Here is a 17,310-nt window from a genome sequence, read left to right on the forward strand (position 1 = left end):
GTAGACAACAAAGAAGTCCCTAGTATGCCTCTTAACTAGCTTGTTGATTAATGGATGATTAGTTTCATAATCATGAACATTGGATGTTATTAATAACAAGGTTATATCATTGTATGAATGATGTAATGGACACACCCAATTAAGCGTAGCATAAAGATCTCGTCATTAAGTTATTTGCTATAAGCTTTCGATACATAGTTACCTAGTCCTTATGACCATGAGATCATGTAAATCACTTATACCGGAAAGGTACTTTGATTACACCAAACGCCACTGCGTAAATGGGTGGTTATAAAGGTGGGATTAAGTATCCGGAAAGTATGAGTTGAGGCATATGGATCAACAGTGGGATTTGTCCATCCCGATGACAGATAGATATACTCTGGGCCCTCTCGGTGGAATGTCGTCTAATGTCTTGCAAGCATATGAATGAGTTCATAAGAGACCACATACCACGGTACGAGTAAAGAGTACTTGTCGGGAGACGAGGTTGAACAAGGTATAGAGTGATACCGAAGATCAAACCTCGGACAAGTAATATATCGCGTGACAAAGGGAATTGGTATCGTATGTGAATGGTTCATTCGATCACTAAAGTCATCGTTGAATATGTGGGAGCCATTATGGATCTCCAGATCCCGCTATTGGTTATTGGTCGGAGTAAGTACTCAACCATGTCCGCATAGTTCACGAACCGTAGGGTGACACACTTAAAGTTGGATGTTGAAATGGTAGAACTTGAATATGGTATGGAGTTCGAATATTTGTTCGGAGTCCCGGATGAGATCCCGGACATCACGAGGAGTTCCAGAATGGTCCGGAGAATAAGATTCATATATAGGAAGTCATATTCCAAGTTTGGAAATGATCCGGTGCATTTATGGCAGGTTCTAGAAGGTTCTAGAAAAGTCCGGAAGAATAGCACTATGGAAGGTGGAGTCCCGGAGGAACTCCACTAGCATGGCCGGCCAGCCCTAAGGGGAAGGAATCCCAGGTGGATTCCACCTGAGGTGGCCGGCCACCCCACCTAAGGAAAAGGTGGGAGTCCCACCTTGGGTAGGACTCCCTCCTTGAGTAGGTTTCCCACCTTTGGGAAGTTTTGGTGTTGGGGTCTTATTCGAAGACTTGGACTACAACTCTTGGGGCTTCCACCTATATAATGAGGGGCATAGGAGAGGGGGCTGACCACCACAAGCCCATAGCTTGGCCGCACCCCTAGGTGGCCGGCCACCCCCTCTCCCAAACCCTAGCCGCCCCCTCTCTCCTCCTCTTCTCCCGCACGCTTAGCGAAGCTCCGCCGGAGATCTCCACCGCCACCGCCACCACGCCGTCGTGCTGCCGGATTCAAGGAGGAGCTACTACTTCCGCTGCCCGCTGGAACGGGGAGAAGGACATCGTCTTCATCAACACCGAACGTGTGACCGAGTACGGAGGTGCTGCCCGATCGTGGCACCGTGATCAAGATCTTCTACGCGCTTTTGCAAGCGGCAAGTGATCGTCTACCGCAGCAATAAGAGCCTACTCTTATAGGCTTTGGAAATCTTCAAGGGTTAGTCTTGATCATCCCCTCGTTGCTCCCGTCTTCTAGATTGCATCTTGGCTTGGATTGCGTTCTCGCGGTAGGAAATTTTTTGTTTTCTATGCAACGTTATCCTACATTTATATAGGGGGCCAGCCGGCCAAGGTGGCCCCCCTCCCATCTAGGGTTGGGGGGCGGCGGCCAAGAGGGGGGAGAGGGCTTTCCCCTCCCCCAAGTTGATCCCCCCCTAGGAAACCCTAGGGGGTTGGCCGGCCTGGGCCTTGGGGCCATGTGCCCCTGGCCCATTAGGCCAAGGAGCATCCCCTCGGCCCATGCTAGGCCTCCTAGGTCGTGGGCCCCATGGAGGACCCCTCTGGAACCTTCTAGAACCTTCCAGTCAACCACCGGAAAAATCCCGAACATTTCCTAAACCCAGAAATCAACTTCCCTTATATGAATCTTATTCTCCGGACTATTCCGGACCTCCTCGTGACATCCTGGATCACATCCGAGACTCCGAACAAACTTCGTCTCCATACCATATTCAAATCTACTTATGCGACATCGAACCTTAAGCGCGTCACCCTACGGTTCGCGAACTATGCAGACATGGTCGAGACTCCTCTCCGAGCAATAACCAATATTGGGATCTGGAGATCCATAATGGCTCCCACATATTCAACGATGACTTAGTGATCGATTGAACCATTTACATTCGATGTCAATTCCCTTTGTCACACGATACTTTACTTATCCGAGGTTTGATCATCGGTATCTCCATACCTTGTTCAACCTCGTTACTGACAAGTACTCTTTACTGCATCATGCGGTATGTCATCTCTTATGATCAAATCATATGCTTGGAAGCTAATCAGACGACACTCCACCGAGAGGGCCCAGAGTATATCTATCCATCATCAGGATGGACAAATCCCACTATTGATCCATATGCCTCAACTCACACTTTCCAAATACTTAATCCCATCTTTATAACCACCCATTTACGCAACGGCGTTTGATGTAATCAAAGTACCCTTCCGGTGTAAGTGATTTACATGATCTCATGGTCGAAGGACTAAGACAACTATGTATCGAAAGCTTATAGCAAATTGAACTTAATGACTTGATCTTATGCTACGCTCATTTGGGTGTGTGTCCATTATATCATTCAACTAATGACATAACCTTGTTATTAATAACATCCAATGTTCATGATCACGAAACCATGATCATCCATTAATCAACAAGCTAGTTATACAAGAGGCTTACTAGGGACTCCTTGTTGTTTACATAACACACATGTATCAATGTTTCGGTTAATACAATTATAGCATGGTATGCAAACATTTATCATAAACACAAAGATATTATAATAACCACTTTATTATTGCCTCTTGGGCATATCTCCAACAGTCTCCCACTTGCACTAGAGTCAATAATCTAGATTACATTGTAAGGTACCTAACACCCATAGCATTCTGGTGTTGGTCATGCTTTGCCCTAGGGAGAGCTTTAGTCAACGGATCTGCAACATTCAGATCTGTGTGTACTTTGCAAATCTCTACTTCACCATCTTCGATGTACTCGCGAATCGAATGAAAATGCAGCTTGATATGCTTCAGCTTCTTGTGTGACCTTGGTTCCTTTGCATTGGCGATGGCACCCGTGTTGTCACAATAAATGACTAACTGGTCCAATGCACTAGGAACCACACCAAGCTCAACAATGAACCTCTTCATCCATACCGCTTCCGATGAAGCCTCTGAAGCCGCTATATATTCAGATTCTGTTGAAGATTTCGCCACCGTGCACTGGTTGGAACTGCTCCAGCTTACTGCCGCACCATTCAATATAAACACGTACCCAGACTGAGACTTAGAGTCATCAGGATCGGTGTTCCAACTTGCATCGATGTAACTAGTTACAACGAGCTCTTGGTCACCGCCATAACAAAGAAACATATCCTTAGTCCTTTTCAAGTACTTCAGGATATTCTTGACCGCTGTCCAGTGTTCCATTCCTGGATCACTTTGATATCTGCTGGTCAAACTAACAGCATGTGCGATATCCGGTCTAGTACACAACATGGCATACATGAGAGAGCCTACTGCCGAAGCATAGGGGATCTTGCTCATCCTCTCTCTTTCTTCTGCTGTAGCTGGACCTTGAGTCTTACTCGAGACCTTACCTGGCAACATAGGCAAGAACCCTTTCTTGCTTTCATCCATTCTAAACTTCTTTAGAATCTTGTCCAAGTATGTACTCTGTGAAAGGCCTATTAGGCGTCTTGATCTATCTCTATAAATCTTGATGCCTAAAATGTATGCTGCTTCACCAAGGTCTTTCATTGAAAAACATTTATTCAAATAACCTTTAACACTGCTTAATAGTTCTATATCATTCCCAATCAATAATATGTCATCTACATATAATATCGTGAACGCTTCTGAGCTCCCACTCACTTTCTTGTAAATACAGGCCTCACCATGAGTCCGTATAAAACCGAAGTCTTTGATCACTCTATCAAAGCGTAGGTTCCAACTCCGGGATGCTTGCTTCAGTCCATAAATGGAACGCTGAAGTTTGCATACCTTGTCAGCATTTTCAGGATCGACAAAACCTTTGGGTTGTACCATATACAACTCTTCCTCAATATCACCATTAAGGAACGCCGTTTTGACATCCATCTGCCAGATTTCATAATCGAAAAATGCAGCTATTGCTAACAAAATCCTCATAGACTTTAGCTTCGCTACAGGTGAGAAAGTCTCATCGTAGTCAACTCCTTGAATTTGTCGGAAACCCTTTGCGACAAGTCGAGCTTTATAGACAGTAATATTACCATCGGCATCTGTTTTTCTCTTAAAGATCCATTTATTCTCGACAGCCTTGCGGCTATCAGGTAAGTCTACCAAAGTCCATACTTTGTTATCATACATGGATCCCATTTCGGATTTCATGGCTTCTTGCCATTTGTTGGAATCTGGGCTCATCATTGCTTCTTCATACATCGCAGGGTCCTCATCATTGTTGTCCACAATCATGACATTTAGACAGGGATCATACCAATCAGGAGTGGTACGTTCCCTCGTCGATCTGCGAGGTTCAGTAGCTTCCTCGTTCGAAGTTTCATGATCATCATCATTCGCTTCCTCTCCTATCGGTGCAGGCTGTGCAGGAATTTCTTCCGGCACTGCGCTACTCTGATCTATGAGAGAAGGTTCATTAACCTCGTCGAGTTCTACTTTCCTTCCAGTCACTTCTTTAGTGAGAAACTCCTTCTCAAGAAAGGATCTGTTCTTGGCAACAAAGATTTTGCCTTCGGATCTGTGATAGAAAGTGTACCCAATTGTTTCTTTAGGGTATCCTATGAAGACGCATTTCTCCGCTTTGGGTTCTAGCTTGTCAGGCTGTAACTTCTTTACATAAGCTTCGCAACCCCAAACCTTAAGGAACGACAGCTTAGGTTTCTTTCCAAACCATAGTTCATACGGTGTCGTTTCAACGGATTTAGATGGTGCCCTATTTAAAGTGAATGCGGCTGTCTCTAATGCATAACCCCAAAACAATAACGACAAATCGGTAAGAGACATCATAGACCGAACCATATCTAACAGAGTTCGATTACGACGTTCGGACACACCATTACGCTGTGGTGTTCCCGGCGGTGTCAATTGTGAAAGTATTCCGCATTTCTTTAAATGCATGCCAAACTCATAACTCAGATATTCGCCTCCGCGATCAGAACGTAGAAACTTAATCTTCTTGTTACGTTGATTTTCTACTTCACTTTGGAATTCCTTGAACTTCTCAAAAGTCTCGGACTTATGTTTCATAAAGTAAATATATCCATATCTACTCAGATCATCCGTGAAGGTTAGAACATAACGATAACCACCGCGCGATGCTACACTCATTGGTCCGCACACATCGGTATGTATGATTTCCAATAAGTCTGTAGCTCGCTCCATTGTACCAGAAAATGGAGTCTTAGTCATTTTTCCCATTAGACATGCTTCACATCTGTCAAGTGACTCAAAGTCAAGTGACTCAAGAAGTCCATCGGAATGGAGTTTCTTCATGCGCTTCACTCCAATATGACCAAGACGACAGTGCCACATATAAGTAGAATTATCATTCAATTTCATTCGCTTAGCATTAATATTATGAACATGTGTATCACTACTATCGAGATTTAACAAGAATAAACCATTCATCTCAGGTGCATGGCCATAAAAGACATTACTCATATAAATCGAACAACCATTATTCTCAGACTTAAACGAATAACCGTCTTGCATTAAACAAGATCCAGATATAATGTTCATGCTCAACGCAGGTACCAAATAACAATTATTAAGGTTTAAAACTAATCCCGAAGGTAGATGTAGAGGGAGCGTGCCGACAGCGATCACATCGACTTTGGATCCATTTCCAACGTGCATCGTCACCTCGTCTCTTGCCAGGCTTTGTCTATTCCGCAGTTCCTGTTTCGAGTTACAAATGTGAGCAACCGAACCAGTATCAAATACCCAGGCACTACTACGAGAACCAGTAAGATAGACATCAATAACATGTATATCAAATATACCTTTCTTTTTGACGTGGCCGCTCTTCGGATCGGCCAGGGATTTGGGGCAGTTGGGCTTCCGGTGCCCCTTCCCACGGCGATAATAGCACACAGTCTCAGGTTTAGGACCAGCCTTAGGTTTCTCAGGATGCGGTGCAACTTTCTTGCCGCCCTTCTTGAAGTTACCCTTGTTAGGCTTGCCTTGCTTTTTGAAACTGGTGGTCTTGTTGACCATCAACACTTGGTTCTCCTTCTTAATCTCTACTTCAGCAGATTTCAGCATGGAAAAGATTTCAGGTAAATCTTTATTCATGTTCTGCATGTTGTAGTTCATCACGAAGTTCTTGTAACTTGGTGGCAGTGATTGAAGGACACGATGAATACCCAGCTGGTTAGGGATCATCATCCCCAAGTCATTGAGCTTCTTCGCATGCCCGGACATGACGAGCATGTGCTCACTAACGGAGCTGCCTTCTTCCATCATGCAGGTAAAGAACTGCTTCGAGGCCTCATAGCTCTCCACGACCGCATGAGTCTCAAAGATAAGTTTGAGCTCACGCATCATCTCACAGGGGTCGTGGTGCTCAAAACGCTTTTGGAGCTCTGCCTCTAAGCTGCACAAGATGGCACACTGAACTTCGGAGTACCGAGTTGCCCGAGTCTCATAAACATTCTTTATGTCCTCGGACACTGCAGGAGGTGGTGGGGGACCTAGCGGTGCATCGAGCACATATTGCAGGCTTCCACCAGTGAGGAAAATCCTCACATGACGGAACCAGTCAGTGAAGTTGCTACCATTGCCCTTAAGCTTTTCTTTCTCTAGGAACTGGTTAAAATTGATGGAGGGGGCGCCATGATCTACAACATATTTGCAAAGAGTTTAGACTAAGTTTATGATAAATTGAGTTCAATTTTAATTCTGAAATTAACTAGGTGAACTCCCACTTAAAACAACATCTCTCGCATTGTTTTAGTGATTACACGAACCAAATCCACTACACCAAGTCCGATCTTCACGAGAAAAGATGTAGCTTCAAAGGCGAACACTCAAAGTGTTCATCATATCATTCATATGACTCATGCTCTACCTTTCGGTATCCCGTGTTCCGAGACCATGTCTGTACATGCTAGGCTCGTCAAGGCAACCTTGGTATCCGCGTGTGCAAATCTGGCTTGCACCCGTTGTATGCACATGTAGAGTCTATCACACCCGATCATCACGAGATGCTTCGAAACGAAAAGTCTTAGCAACGGTGCATACTAAGGATGAACACTTTATTATCTTGATATTTAGTGAGAGGGATCATCTTATAATGCTACCGTCGCGATCTAAGCAAAATAAGATGCATAAAAGGATTAACATCACATGCAATTCATAATGTGTGATATGATATGGCCTTTCGTCTTTGTGCTTTTGATCTCCATCTCCAAAGCACGGACATGATCTCCATCATCACCAGCATGGCGTCAAGGTCAGTGGCGCCGCTTCATGGTTGTTCATCACTTATAGCTACTATAACAACTACTTGAAATAAAGCTATTACATGATGAATAGACACGCAGGTCTTTAACAAATTAAAGACAACTATTAGGCTCCTGCCGGTTGCCATAATACAATAATGAACATCTCATACATCAAATATAATCATCATCACATCATGGTCATATCACATCACCAAACCCTGCAAAAACAAGTTAGACGCCTCTAATTTGGTTTGCATATTTTACGTGGTTTAGGGTTTTCGAGTAAGATCCAATCTACCTACGAACATGAACCACAACGGTGATACTAGTGTTGACAATAGAAGTGTAAATTACAATCTTCACTATGGTGGGAGAGACAGACATCCGCAAAGCCACTTATGCAATACAAGTTGCATGTCAAGCGTGGAGCAAGTCTCATGAGACGCGGTCATGTAAGGTTAGCCCGGGCCGCTTCATCCCACCATCCCGCAAGAAGCAAAGTACACAAACTAAAGCAACAAGAGCATCACCGCCCACAAAAACATTGTGTTCTACTCGTGCAATAGATCTATGCATAGACATGGCTCTGATACCACTGATGGGGTTCGTAGCATAGAAAACAAAAAATTTCCTACCGCAAGACGAATAAATCCAAGATCTAATCTATGGAACACCCAAGATCTAATCTACAAGATCTAAGCAACGAGATGGAGATGAGACTAACCCTCGAAGATTCCAAAGCCTACGAGATTAATCTCGTTGTTGGTGTAGACGATCGTCCCCGGTGCTGCAATCCGGCAGCACTTCCGTACTCGGTCGCGCGTACGGTGTCGATGAAGCTCCTTCCTCTCCCGTTCCAGCGGGCAGCGGAGGTGACAAGGTATCAACTTGTCAATGCCTATGGATTGTAGGCTAGGGTTTAGTTGGAAGTAGAGGGTAAGTAGATCTCGAAGGTTTCAGCCGAAAAGTACTCGACGATTATGAAAACTAGGGTTTGTAGACAATGATTCGATTATTTCTTCGTCCCTCGGCTCCCCCTTTATATAGGAGGTGGAGCCGAGGGATTCGTGCTATACAAGTTACAGAGTCCGGGATGGTTTCTAACTCATCCCGCCAGATTACAAATAACACTTCCTATTACAACTCTTGACTTTCCTTGGTATATCTTGGGCTCCCGAATCTTCTTATTCTTCGGGTAGTGGGCCTTTAGTAAACCCCGGGTACTATCTTTGGCAGGCCCATTTGGGATGCCTATGTCAGGAGGTGTGGTAGATCTCCTCCAAATTCCAGCAGCACGACGGCGTGGTGGTGGTAGTGGAGGAAGGAAAGCTGCAGGGCTTCGCCTAAGCCGGAGCAGCGTATGGTGGAGGGAGAGGCGGCCAGAGGAGGAGGCAATGGATGGGGGGTGTGGCCGGCCACCCCCTCCCCTCTTTATATAGGGGGCCAGCCGGCCAAGGTGGCCCCCCTTCCCATCTAGGGTTGGGGGGGCGGCGGCCAGGAGGGGGGAGAGGGCTTTCCCCTCCCCCAAGTTGATCCCCCCCTAGGAAACCCTAGGGGGTTGGCCGGCCTGGGCCTTGGGGCCATGTGCCCCTGGCCCATTAGGCCAGGGAGCATCCCCTCGGCCCATGCTAGGCCTCCTAGGTCGTGGGCCCCATGGAGGACCCCTCCGGAACCTTCTAGAACCTTCCAGTCAACCACCGGAAAAATCCCGAACATTTCCGAAACCCAGAAATCAACTTCCCTTATATGAATCTTATTCTCCGGACTATTCCGGACCTCCTCGTGACATCCTGGATCACATCCGAGACTCCGAACAAACTTCGTCTCCATACCATATTCAAATCTACTTATGCGACATCGAACCTTAAGCGCGTCACCCTACGGTTCGCGAACTATGCAGACATGGTCGAGACTCCTCTCCGAGCAATAACCAATATTGGGATCTGGAGATCCATAATGGCTCCCACATATTCAACGATGACTTAGTGATCGATTGAACCATTTACATTCGATGTCAATTCCCTTTGTCACACGATACTTTACTTATCCGAGGTTTGATCATCGGTATCTCCATACCTTGTTCAACCTCGTTACTGACAAGTACTCTTTACTCGTACCGCGGTATGTCATCTCTTATGATCAAATCATATGCTTGCAAGCTAATCAGACGACACTCCACCGAGAGGGCCCAGAGTATATCTATCCGTCATCAGGATGGACAAATCCCACTACCCCCATATGCCTCAACTCACACTTTCCAAATACTTAATCCCATCTTTATAACCACCCATTTACGCAATGGCGTTTGATGTAATCAAAGTACCCTTCCGGTGTAAGTGATTTACATGATCTCATGGTCGAAGGACTAAGACAACTATGTATCGAAAGCTTATAGCAAATTGAACTTAATGACTTGATCTTATGCTACGCTCATTTGGGTGTGTGTCCATTATATCATTCAACTAATGACATAACCTTGTTATTAATAACATCTAATGTTCATGATCACGAAACCATGATCATCCATTAATCAACAAGCTAGTTATACAAGAGGCTTACTAGGGACTCCTTGTTGTTTACATAACACACATGTATCAATGTTTCGGTTAATACAATTATAGCATGGTATGCAAACATTTATCATAAACATAAAGATATTGTAATAACCACTTTATTATTGCCTCTTGGGCATATCTCCAACAGTAAAGTCTTTGATAGTAAGGTTCATACTAGAGTTGGATTACTGCGCACAAACAGATTTCTTGTTGTCACGAATTTGGGTTGAATTCTCTGTAGGTAACTCAGAAAAATCTGCCAATTTACGTGAGTGATCCTCAGATATGTACGCAACTTTCATTCAATTTGAGCATTTTCATCTGAGCAAGTCTGGTGCACCTAAAAAATTCGTCTTTACGGACTGTTCTGTTTTGACAGATTCTGCCTTTTATTTCGCATTGCCTGTTTTGCTATGCTTGATGGATTTCTTTATTCCATTAACTTTCAGTAGCTTTTTGCAATGTACAGAAGTGTTAAGAATGATTATGTAACCTCTGAACATGTGAATTTTGATTATGCACTAACCCTCTAATGAGTTGTTTTGAGTTTGGTGTGGAGGAAGTTTTCAAGGATCAAGAGAGGAGGATGATACAATATGATCAAGGAGAGTGAAAGCTCTAATCTTGGGGATGCCCCCGTCGTTCATCCCTGCATATTTCAAGAAGACTCGAGCATCTAAGCTTGGGGATGCCCAAGGCATCCCCTTCTTCATCGACAACATTATCAGGTTCCTCTAGTGAAACTATATTTTTATTTCGTCACATCTTATGTGATTTACTTGGAGCGTCTGTATGTTTTTGTTTTTGTTTTGTTTGAATAAAATTGGATCCTAGAATTCATTGTGTGGGAGAAAGACACGCTCCACTGTTGCATATGAACAAATATGTTCTTAGCTTTATTCTTAATGTTCATGGCGAAGGTTGAAACTGCTTCGTTAATTGTTATATGGTTGGAAACAGAAAATGCTACATGTGGTAAATGGTATAATGTCTTGAATAATTTGATACTTGGCAATTGTTGTGCTCATGTTTAAGCTCTTGCATCATATACTTTGCACCTATTAGTGAAGAAATACATAGAGCTTGCTAAAATTTGGTTTGCATGATTGGTCTCTCTAAGGTCTAGATATATTCTAGTAAGGGTTTGAACAACAAGGAAGACAGTGTAGAGTCTTATAATGCTTGCAATATGTTTTTATGTAAGTTTTGCCGTACCGGTTCATACTTGTGTTTGCTTCAAACAACCTTGCTAGCCTAGGCCTTGTACTGAGAGGGAATACTTCTCGTGCATCCAAATCCTTGAGCCAAAAACTATGCCAATTGTGTCCACCATACCTACCTACTACATGGTATTTCTCTGCCATTCCAAAGTAAATTGCTTGAGTGCTACCTTTAAACAATTCAAAATTTATCATCCCTTATTTGTGTCAATGTTTTATAGCTCATGAGGAAGTATGTGGTGTTTATCTTTCAATCTTGTTGGGCAACTTTCACCAATGGACTAGTGGCTTCATCCGCTTATCCAATAATTTTGCAAAAAGAGCTGGCAATGGGGTTCCCAGCCCCAATTAATTAACTTTCATAATTTTACAAAAAAATAGACACTCCTCCATGGTATGTGATTGTTGGACGGCACCCGAGGATTAGGTTAGCCATGGCTTGAGAAAGCAAAGGTGGGGAGGAGTGTCATCTAAATAAAACTAAAATAAAAAGGCACTCCTTCATGGTATGAGATTGTCGGCAGGCACCCGAGGATTCGGTTAGCCATGATTTGTGAAAGCAAAGGTTGGAAGGAGTGCCACCCAAAAATAAAAATTTCATGGGAGCCGCTCTTTGAAAGTTTGTCTGGCAAGGGGGTTAGAGTGCCCACTACCATTCGTTGACAACAACAAACACCTCTCAAAACTTTGCTTTTATGCTCTCTTTATGTTTTCAAAATAAAAGCTTTAGCACAAATATAGCAATCAATGCTTCCCTCTGCGAAGGGACATTCTTCTACTTTTATGTTGAGTCAGTTCACCTATTCCTTCCATCTTAGAAGCAAACACTTGTGTTAACTGTGCATTGATTCTTACATGCTTGCATATTTGCATTCATCATATTACTTTGCATTGACAATTATCCATGAGATATGCATGTTACAAGTTGAAAGCAACCGCTGAAACTTAATCTTCCTTTGTGTTGCTTCAATACCTTTACTATGAATTTACTGCTTTATGAGTTAACTCTTATGCAAGACTTATTGATGCTTGTCTTGAAAGTACTATTCATGAAAAGTCTTTGCTATATGATTCAGTTGTTTAACCATTGTCTTTACCATTGCTTCGAATCGCTGCATTCATTACATGTGCTTACAATAGTATTGATCAAGATTATGATAGCATGTCACTTCAGAAATTATCTTTTGTTATCGTTTACCTACTCGAGGACGAGTAGGAACTAAGCTTGGGGATGCTGATACGTCTCCAACGTATCGACAATTTCTTATGTTCCATGCTTGTTTTATGACAATACCTACATGTTTTATACATACTTTATGTCATATTCATGCATTTTCCGGCACTAACCTATTAACGAGATGCCGAAGAGCCAGTTGCTGTTTTCTGCTGTTTTTGGTTTCAGAAATCCTAGTAAGGAAATATTCTCGGAATTGGACGAAATCAACGCCCAGGGTCTTATTTTCCCACTAAGCTTCCAGAAGTCCGAAAGGGAAACGAAGTGGGGCGATGAGGCGGCCACACAACAGGGCGGCGCGGCCCACCCCCTGGCCGCGTGGCCCTAGCGTGTGGGCCCCTCGTGGCGCCCCCTGACCTACCCTTCCGCCAACATATAGCCTTCGTCGAGAATATCCCAGTACCGAGAGCCACGATACGGAAAACCTTCCAGAGACGCTGCCGCCCCAATCCCATCTCGGGGGATTCAGGAGATCGCCTCCGGCACCCTGCCGGAGAGAGGAATCATCTCCCGGAGGACTCTTCATCGCCATGATCGCCTCCGGAGTGATATGTGAGTAGTTCACCCCTGGACTATGGGTCCATAGCAGTAGCTAGATGGTTGTCTTCTCCTCATGTGCTATCATTGTCGGATCTTGTGAGCTGCCTAACATGATCAAGATCATCTATTTGTAATGCTACATGTTGCGTTTGTTGGGATCCGATGAATATAGAATACTATGTTATGTTGATTATCATTCTATCATATATGTGTTGTTTAAGATCTTGCATGCTCTCCGTTATTAGTAGAGGCTCTGGCCAAGTCGTTACTTGTAACTCCAAGAGGGAGTATTTATGCTCGATAGTGGGTTCATGCCTCCATTAAATCTGGGACAGTGACAGAAAGTTCTAAGGTTGTGGATGTGCTGTTGCCACTAGGGATAAAACATCAATGCTATGTCTAAGGATATTTGTGTTGATTACATTACGCACCATACTTAATGCAATTGTCTGTTGTTTGCAACTTAATACTGGAAGGGGTTCGGATGATAACCTGAAGGTGGACTTTTTAGGCATAGATGCATGCTGGATAGCGGTCTATGTACTTTGTCGTAATGCCCAATTGAATTTCACACTACTCATCATAATATGTATGTGCATTGTCATGCCATCTTTATTTGTCAATTGCCCAACTGTAATTTGTTCACCCAACATGATATATCTTATCGGAGAGACACCACTAGTGAACTGTGGACCCCGGTCCATTCTTTACATCAAATACAATCTACTGCAATACTCGTTCTTACTGTTTTCTGCAAACATCATCATCCACACTATACATCTAATCCTTTGTTACAGCAAGCCGGTGAGATTGACAACCTCACTGTCACGTTGGGGCAAAGTAATTTGGTTGTGTTGTGCAGGTTCCACGCTGGCGCCGGAATCCCTGGTGTTGCGCCGCACTACACTCCGCCGCCATCAACCTTCAACGTGCTTCTTGGCTCCTACTGGTTCGATAAATCTTGGTTTCTTACTGAGGGAAAACTTGCTGCTGTACGCATCACACCTTCCTCTTGGGGTTCCCAACGGACGTGTGCTTGACGCGTCATCAAGGTGACTTGGACAACCCAACTAATCCGAACAGCAAGGCAACAGGCCAGAGACCATAGGGCCACCCTAGACCGTAGGCAACAGATTGCTAATCAAATGTGGGCGGATAGGCAGGCCATGTATGGAAATTGAGTATGGCTGGACATTTGTGCCATGTTTATGTATTGGAACCATGTATTTTTAATGTTGTATCATGCTATCTTTGCATTCATGTAATAGCTGGATATATTGGACCATTTTTATGTATTGAAACCATAGTTGTGATGCTCCTAAAGTGCTTTTTCCATGCTTTTTATTGCTGGACAGAAATGGGACCATTTTTATGTATTGAAACCATAGTTGTGATGCTCCTAATGTGTTTTTCCATGATTTTTATTGCTGGACAGAAATGGGACCATTTTTATGTATTGAAACCATAGTTGTGATGCTCCTAATGTGTTTTTTCCATGCTTTTTATTGCTGGACAGAAATGGGACCATTTTTATGTATTGAAACCATAGTTGTGATGCTCCTAATGTGTTTTTTCCATGCTTTTTATTGCTGGACAGAAATGGATAGTGTTGAAGTCACCGGTGCAAGTGCTACAAGTGGCACCGGTAAGAGTGGGCTGGTTGTGTGGACCAATTCCATGTCCACCATGATGCTAGGTTTTTTGGCAGACCTTGTGGCTAGTGGTGCTAGAACTTCAAGTGGATTCAAGAGTGTGCATCATAACAAATGTGCTCAGGCTTTGAATGACCATTTCAAGCTGTCCTTGAGCGGAGATCACTGTAGCAACCACCTTAAGAAGTGGAAGAAGATCTGGGGAAGGATAGTCCACTTGAAGAATTTAAGTGGAGCTCTATGGGATGAGGATACAAGCACCATTAGGCTCAGCGATGAACACTATGCAGGCCATTGCAATGTAAGATTGTTATATGAGCACTTCAAGTTTTTTTTGTCTAATTAATGATAGCCACTTTCACATTTTTGTCTACTCACTTGGACATTTTTTGTAGGCCTTCAAAGCTGATGCACCATACTTGAATACCCCAATTGAACATTACCGTGCCATGGAAACCATATTTGGATCCACTACAGCAACATGGAAATATGCCAAGTTCGGGAATGACACACTATCTATTGATCTTGACGAAGATGAAAGTGAGGTGAACGTGTCGCCAAATGTTGCCGAGTCTACCTCTAAAGGACCACCAAAAAAGAAGGCTAAGGTTGTGAAAAATGAAGATGATCCACTAGTGACCACTCTCAAAGATGGGTTCAAAATGGTGGCTGATGCTCTTTTCAAATTTGGTGGAGATGATGATGCTATACCAGATGGCTTGTGGGATGCTTTGGCTGCAATCAATGGATTCGATGAAGGACATATTGCTCACTACTCAGGCCTTACTCACTACTATGCTCATCTTGTTGACAACCCGAAGACGGCAAAAGCATTCATGACCCTTAAACTCGAGAACAAGTTGGTTTGGGTGAGCCGGTATGTGGAGAAGAACTTTGGAGTGCGCTATAATTTGGAGTAACTGTATGGTTTACTATGCTATGAACTGGAACGTTCTTTTGGATGGCTTGTATGCCATTTTCTAGACAATTTGGAATGATCTTTCATGTACTGTGACTATTAGTATGCTTGTATGGTTGAAATCTTTGATGCTATATATTGTTCTATTGTGATTATTTATTTGCACTGCTTATTGTCGAAAATACAAATGAAATGCTGCCGAAATTTTGATTGTATGTTGTTGCAAATAAGAACAAGTGACAAACGTGGAGGTAATCTCACCTAGCATAGCAAGGAGGTGAGCTGAATCAAATACTAGCCATTCCATTCCAGTTTTTTGGTCTCAACCGAACACAAAACGGAACCGTTCCATTACACTTTTTTGGTCTCAACTGAACACAAGAATGGAACCAACCCATTCTAATGGAATGGAACCATGACATTCCGTTCCACTTCGTTCCCGAACCGAACACACCCCAAGGGTTCGAGCTGAGAGTGGCCTAGATAGAGCCTGAACTTAGAGCCTGGTCCATAAACTCAGTTCGGACGAGAAATACGACGCTCGCCCCGTATTAAACCTGGTCATGGTGGGGACTACGGTTTCCAAACCCTACTCCACTCGCCGCGGCTGACGTCTTCCGCCACCTCCTTTGAGGAGAAATCTTCCCACCGCCAGCAACGTTCCGCTCCACCGCGACCTCCCCATGGATAGCCGCGGAAGCTCCGCGAGGGGAGGCAGCCCGTTGGGCGGCGGAGACTCGCCGTCGCGGCCCCCCGTTTTTCGCTTGGAGGCTGAGCAGCGGAAATGGAACCGTTCGGAGAGCTCACGCAAGCGTAGCGCCCACCAGTGGACGAACTAGGGGCTCACGCCCCCGGGGAAGCTCGCTCGCTACGCAAACGGCGGCGAGAGCGCCTCCACCAGTGGGTCGTGCCACCCCCTCTCCTGCCGGTGTACGATAGCTCGGAGGACGAGGAGGACGCGGTGCCAACACCTCTCTTGTCCACCGATGACTACGTCCACGACGACCAGGATGAGGAGGCCGTCATCGCGCAGGCCACGACCGTGACCGAGGTGGAGGCGCGAGCACGCTTCCGCCGGGAGGAGGCCGGCGCCGGCCGCCAGGTCCGCGAGTACGAGGCGGCGTGCCGGGAGGCACGCGTAAGCCCCGTGAAGCTCGAGATCGTCAAGCTCGCCTCGGAGTAGAAGTTCGAGACCATCCGCCGCCTCGCGCTCCTTCGCCACCACCTCCGCCGCCACGCGTTGAGGCCGTCAGGGCCGAATTTTGGTCAAATTAGGTCATGCGGCGGTAGCTTTAAGTTCATATTGGTTTCGTAGTACAAATTATGTAAAGTTTGATGCTCAATCGGAGCAACAACTATCGTCCTAATATGTGTTCATTGATGTATTCTCCCATGAGAATTTAATTTTGTTTTTTCAGTTTCTATTTACAATTTCTATTCTTCGTGAGTGCCAAAAACAACCGAACAAGCGTTTTTGAGAGACTGGACTCACCGTTTTCAGTTTCGGTGAGTTAGAGATGCTCTTAAAGCGGAAATACCCAGCACTTCTCCAAAGGACAGTGCTAGGGAAATCCTCGGGGGATTTGACTTTCTAGCCTCCTGCTTCTCGTGCTCACACGTGTCCCTTTTTTTCTGTC

General features: G+C 44.5%; 1 pseudogene; it reads left to right on the forward strand.

The window, feature by feature from the left end:
• The window catches only part of LOC127303927 (uncharacterized), a 28,154-nt pseudogene extending 11,298 nt beyond the window's left edge, over positions 1-16,856 (forward strand).
• The last annotated feature ends 454 nt before the right edge of the window (positions 16,857-17,310 follow it).

Source organism: Lolium perenne, chromosome 5, assembly GCF_019359855.2.
Source record: "Lolium perenne isolate Kyuss_39 chromosome 5, Kyuss_2.0, whole genome shotgun sequence".
Lineage (NCBI taxonomy): Eukaryota > Viridiplantae > Streptophyta > Magnoliopsida > Poales > Poaceae > Lolium > Lolium perenne.